We start from the raw sequence: 6254 nt of genomic DNA, 5'->3' as shown, positions 1-6254 counted from the left end.
ACAACTCCTGCTGCAGCACGTGGTAGGAGTTGAGGAGTGCATAATTGTTAAGGTGTTGTATGTAGATTTGTTTTACGCACGCACACACACACACACAGAGTGTAACCTGTTATTAAGGGGTTCTTAAGTGATTTTAGCTTTAGAGAAAAATCAAGAAAAAAGCCTAGGCTTGTAGTATTGGGAAACACTGTTTCCAATACAATGTGTTTTTTATACAGCTGCTGCTGTATGAAGTATGGTTGTGGAAGAGAGGGACCATGAGGACCCATAACAGGCCACAAGGGGACAAGAGGAGCTAAGAGAATAGATAAGGTTGCAGCTGGGGACTTTCCTCCAGGTGCAGGCAGAAGAGGCATAAATGATCAAGTTAATATAATGATAAATGATGGAGGGGTAGACAAAAGGATTTTGGGTTTGGAAACTCATGCAGGGTTTAGTCCCGTAGCACAAACTTGTAGGGAACACCCAGAGAAAGTTGTGAAGCTATGTGATGATTGGATATGTTATTCCTAGGGATCTGAGTAAGTTGTTAGAAACAGCATGGAACATGTACAATAATTAGGAGCAAAAGCTGTGTTAGCAGAGCGAAGCTCAGTTGCGGGGTGGTGGGGGGAGAGATGGTGGCATCATGGGAGAGAGGCAGAGAAGGAGTTACAGGCATAGTTGTACAGGGGTCTGTGTGCTATTTTGTTAAGAGAAGGGCCATGGGAAATGGGAATACCTGTGGGGAAAGGGACAAACATGAACTGGTGGACCCTGGACTTCACCCAAATCTCCTGATCAGGCTGGAAGTCTCCCACTGGTAGAAGATGTGTGATGGGGACTGGAGGTGTCATCCCCAGCTAAACCTGTGGGGATTACATTAATGCTGGGAATGACAAATGGAATTTCTTAGTAGACACTGGAGTGGTGTATTCAGTCTTAAATACGCCTAAAGGAAAATTTAGTCAGAACAATTCATGTTGGTGTGACAGAGCAAAAGGAAAATAGGCCTTTCTTTCAGCATTAAAATTTGGAAATGATAAATTGGTGTTAGCCTGTCAATTTCCTTATATTCCTGAATGTCCCATACCAATACTAGGAAGAGAAGTGTTGACTAAATTAAATGCACAAATTATGTTTGAAAAAGAAAAAAATCAAGTTTCTGGCCGCAGGCTCCTCTGTTAGCATGAGCTGGTTGGGTTTGTCCTGAGACTGAGGGATTGGTGCAGCACTGCAGAGGCCTGTGCCAGCTCAGGTGAACTGTTCTGTGGAAATGCTTCACTGTGTAACTAGCAGGGTACTTGCAGTTTAGGAGATTCACTGTTCCACACGGGCAAAGGAGTCAACACCAGGAAAGAAAGGAGGCTATCTGTTAAAATGCTGAGCCCCTTTCTAGAAAAGAACTGAGCCTGAATGCAGCAAAGCCTTTCAGGAATTGAAGCGTGCTCTATTGACTGCTCCTGCACTGGGATTACTGGACTTGGTAAACCTTTTGAACTATTTATGCATGAAAAATTCCATTTGGCATTGGGGGTATTGACACAACAGCTGGCATCCTAGAAGAACAAAGGATGGTCACCCTGCCTCAGGACAGTAGCGGCAGCAGTCCTCCAAATCCAAGAAGGAAAAAAAAATAACCATGGGGCAGCAACTGACTGTTTTTGTGCCCTGTACAGTTGTAGTGGTGTTGGAACAAAAAGAAGGACACTGGTCATCACCAAACAGAATGTTAACATACCAGACTACTGCTAGAACAAGATGACATGGAGTTAAAAGTAACTAACTTGAATCCAGCAGTGTTCTTAACAGCTAACCCATTATGAAAGGAACTGGCCCATGATTGTTTGCAGGGCACTGAACAGGTTTACTGTTGTTGAGATGACATAAAGAACTTGAAAGACATGGATTGGGAACTCCTTGTGGGTGGGAGCAGCTTTGTGAAAAACGGAATCCAAAAAGCCAAGTTACTCAGTCGTAACTCAGCATGAGGTAATAGAAGCCAAAGCTAAAACCCCCAACACATTGGCTCAGAAAGCAGAACTGATTTCATTGACAAGACCATTGGAGCTCTCAGAGAATAAGATTGTAAATATATGGACAGACTTAAAATTTGCTTTTGGAGTGGTCCATGCCCATGGAGCTATTTGGAAAGGGAGGGCTGTTAATTTCCCAGGCATCCCCTGTGAAACATGGACAAATAACACAGTGATTGTTAGAGGGGGTGCAGCTACTTGAGAGGTGGCATCAATGCTTTGTAAAGCTCATAAGTCAGGAAGACCCCAGTAAATACTGGAAATTGCCTGACTGACAAAGGAGCCAAGGAGGCTGCTGGTGGGGATGTCCTTTTGGTCTTACCTGAGAAATAACAGCATTTGGACAAGCAGGCTTCTGATTATCAGGCTAAGAATGAGAAATTGGCAGAATTGTTAGATGCTGACAAGAGTCCTGAACGATGGTGGATTACATACAGCAAACAAATCATGATTCCCTAAAACCTTATGAAGAAAATCTCAGGAGGACATATGGTAACTCCCTGAGGAATAGAGTTTATTGTAGAAGCAATGAAGCCTCAGGTTTTGAACAAAAGAATGACTGGTATCATAAAAAGCATTGTTAAAAAGGGCCAAACACTTAAAGAACAAGGCACATCAAATTAGATAGCCTACACGCACACCTGTGACTGTTAAGAAATTGTCCACGAGACTATTGGCAAATAGGTTTTGCTGAGCTGCCATGGTAAAAGGGCCACAGGTATTTATTGGTACCAGTAGATACTTTTTCAGGATGGCCAGAAGCTTCTTCTTAGTGCGCTAACAAAGCTAGTAAAGATTTGGTGAAGGAAATTGTCCCGAGGTTTGCAGTATGAATGGGAATGTCACCAGACACAGGTTCACATCATTGCTGAAATAGCAAAAGCCTAGCAAAAATGTTAGGGGTAAAGTGGGGCTTGCACGCTCTGTGGAGACCTCAGTTTAGTGGGAAAGTAGGAAGAATGAACCAGAGTCTGATAGAATATATTAAATCCCATGGGCAGGTGTTGTCTTCTCTCCACAGATACGTTGTGCTGGCAGCATCCATGACACTGGACATCACAGCTCATCCATACCAACCAGGAGACTACCTCGATACCTGGACTGAAGAGCCTCTCCAAGAAAAGTGGAAGGGACCGTATCAAGTGCTGCTAACCATCAATACTTGTGTGAAGGTGCAAGAAGTAGATTTGTGGCTCCCCAACTTAGGATGGTTAAAACAACTCTTTGTACTTATTGTGCTGTTTTTAACTCATGCTCTTGATCACTTGTTGCAATACATACTGCTGTATAGACTAGGCCAATACAATAAGTGGATATGAGACTTTGAAGAAATTATATTAAAGTCTCAAAGGGGTAATTTGTTACCAAACAAGTTATATTATTATGAATAAACAGATGTTTATAATGATATTATGATTTGTGTTATTAAGAATTAATTATTGTTGGCTACGTAACCTAGCATACTGCTTGTAGAATTTATTTCTCAGCTTTTGGTGACAGTGTCTTGGTTTAAAAGACAAATGTCTGCCAAGGAAGGTGGGAACCTTACTGGAATGCAAAGATGGCCCCGCCTTCAAAATTATTGTAACTTAGAAATTACAGGGCTTTAAGGCAAAAATATAGGAAAGGAAGTAACAGTTCTTTACTGGAAGATATTTATAATGTGTGTAGTTGTGTAAGAGAGCAGAACAGACAACACCACAGAAATAGAAGTTTCACAACTGCTGAGTGCCATGTTTCCCCTCTAGTGTAGATATGACCATGGCTGGCAGGGCATGAGACAGAGAGCACACCATGATCCCCTCATCCGGTGCCAGGAGGGAAGGAAGGAAATTGCTCCTTTTACAAACTCAGGGGCAGCATTCAATCTCAGCACTACCAAGGAGCAGCTGGCAGAAGCAGGGGAAGCAGGCAGATTCAAACATAGTGCCAAATTGCAGCGTAGCAATGTCCTGGAGCCGAATGCACAACTGTCCTACAGCACTGAGAATGTCCCACAGCACCATGCGACCGCTCCCTCTGCTCTGCAGAAATGGCAGAAAGGGGGGAAGGACCTGCCCCAATAGTGAAGTCTCGAGCAGAGCCCTAAACTTCTCACACAATATCCCTAGTGTTATAAAAAAACATGTAATTGTTGGCTTCTGCTATTATATATTGTCTTTTACAAAATATTTTGATATAGTAGAGTATGTAAATTCTTCTTAACTGCTTTTAACATAGTATAATTTGTGAGACTTTTATGGTTGCCTTAATCCCTGTGTTAGAAATGATCAAATCGTGAGCCAAACTTATAAGAAAATTTAGCAAAGATTTATTAATTTGTCTGCGAGACCGAAGTTTGGTCGTCGAAACCACTACAGCCAAAGAGTCAGCGTTGAGCCCGGGATGGGCGCCGGGTGAACATGGATCTGACCTCTGAGTGTCAGAGTCTCCCCAGTTCACGATTGCGGCTTCGCGCAGCGAGTTTTTATACAGTTATTCTGCCCGAGGCAGAGATGACCAAATTTTCTTTGTGTCTCTTCACATGCAACGTTGTTGCTTTCCATGTGCAGAGGTGGACAAAGGTCCCGTCCAGGCGTCTCGATGTTGTCAGTCGACTCTGGAGAAGCCATGTATTCACATGTATCAGGATGGCGCTGTTGGTTATCTCAACAGATGTAATCGGCAGGGCGATAATTGCTTTCAGGTGGACCTGACAACTCAGGGAAGCCGACGATTATCGTTCTGGAAGCCTCTATTCTTACTTTGAAGCGTCGATGTTTATCTTAACGCGTCTGGGAACTAGATGTATATGAATAAGACAGCTGCTCCCAGCCAGGATAGTCAAAAGACATGGTTTTGATTTTACAATATTTTATACATTAATAGCATGGATTATCTCTACCATATACTACACCTGCGTAGATTGTATATTTTAGTGTGATAAAATATAGTTTAGGCTTTCGCAAAATATCAAAATAGAGCCTTTGTGCTGTGTATTATAACATTAACTTTTGTGGAAGTAATTGTAGTTGTGAAATAACTAATGCCTTTATTTTTGTAACTAACTAATTAACCATAGTGAAATAGCTAATATTGATTGAAAGTGCTTGTAAAAATGCTAAAATGTCTGTATGATAAGATAACATTGAAAAGAATTGGGCAAATAGCACCAAAAGAGCAAGGAGGAATCTACCACTGACTCTTTGGCTATCAATAACTGTCAAATGACAGACCAGGGGACTGTGAGAAATGCTACTCACTTCCAAAAATTTAGAAAGGTTTATTAAAACCTTATAAAAAACATAACAGAGGACTGAATAGAGAATATATTGCTGTACCAGGAGCAAAGGATCTTTCCCACGATGTGCTCAACCACACAATGGAGCTTTCGCCTTTTAACCCTTTAGCCCCTCCCAGAGTTCTGTCCATCAACTCCTTCTTCGCTGTCCAGTGGTGAAGTTTACTTCCTTAAATCTTGATTGAAGGTCAAATATTGCCCTTGTGACAAGTTGATCCTCCCAAATGTCCAAAACCCAGGCTGTCCCCTGATAGCAACGCAAGGTGGGTAAAATGTAACTATAAATCTATAAAACTTCTCTTAACATATATACATATTTGCCTTTTAATTGATAGAGTCAATCATTGCATTATTCACCTATTACAGGACCTTGTGAGAAAATAAAATATCATAAAATAAAATATCTCAAAATCACATCTGCATTGTGGCACAATAGTATACTTACTATACTCTAAAGAAGATGAGGTCAGGGCTAAACTAAAGAATTTCCAGAACTAAGCTAAAGAGTTCCCAGAATGTGTAAACTCAGAAGAATTATGTATATGTATAATCTTCATGAATATGCATTTGACCAATGCAATGAAAAAGTATATAAGAGTTGTTATAGTTAACTGTGTGCATCTGGCTATGGCTACGCACACAACGCTGTTACTTTTGCTTTATCCCTTATTAAATTAAAAATTTTAAAAAGTGAGCCTCATTTCTCACACCCAGCCTCCCAAACTGTAAGTGGGAGAGCCCACGTCCCCATTCAAAACTTCCAAACCCCTAAACGATTCTGTTGGAAGGCCAGAGCTACCACTTTGGGTCTTAATCGCTGTCTATTCACTGAGAAAGCTGCCCCCTTACCCTTCCAGCATCTTCCTGGTAATATCAGGAAGAAATTCACTGAGAAACCTAAACCCAACTCCCACAAGAAATATGGAGGTGAGGCCATACCTCTTCCCTTGCTTCAGCAG

The 6254-nt window shown here is 41.6% G+C and overlaps 1 long non-coding RNA gene across 2 annotated transcripts in view; it reads left to right on the top strand.

The window, feature by feature from the left end:
• Nucleotides 1–3299, top strand: part of LOC115947824 — a 6223-nt gene extending 2924 nt beyond the window's left edge. For both annotated transcript variants that reach the window (XR_004081680.1, XR_004081679.1), the window contains exon 3: nucleotides 3037–3299. This is a non-coding gene — a long non-coding RNA (uncharacterized LOC115947824). The remainder of the gene's footprint in view (nucleotides 1–3036) is intronic.
• The last annotated feature ends 2955 nt before the right edge of the window (nucleotides 3300–6254 follow it).

The sequence above is a fragment of the Geospiza fortis genome, unplaced genomic scaffold (genome assembly GCF_000277835.1).
Source record: "Geospiza fortis unplaced genomic scaffold, GeoFor_1.0 scaffold1, whole genome shotgun sequence".
In the NCBI taxonomy this organism is placed as follows: Eukaryota; Metazoa; Chordata; class Aves; order Passeriformes; family Thraupidae; genus Geospiza; species Geospiza fortis.
This window is presented reverse-complemented; position numbering and strand designations above follow the sequence as displayed.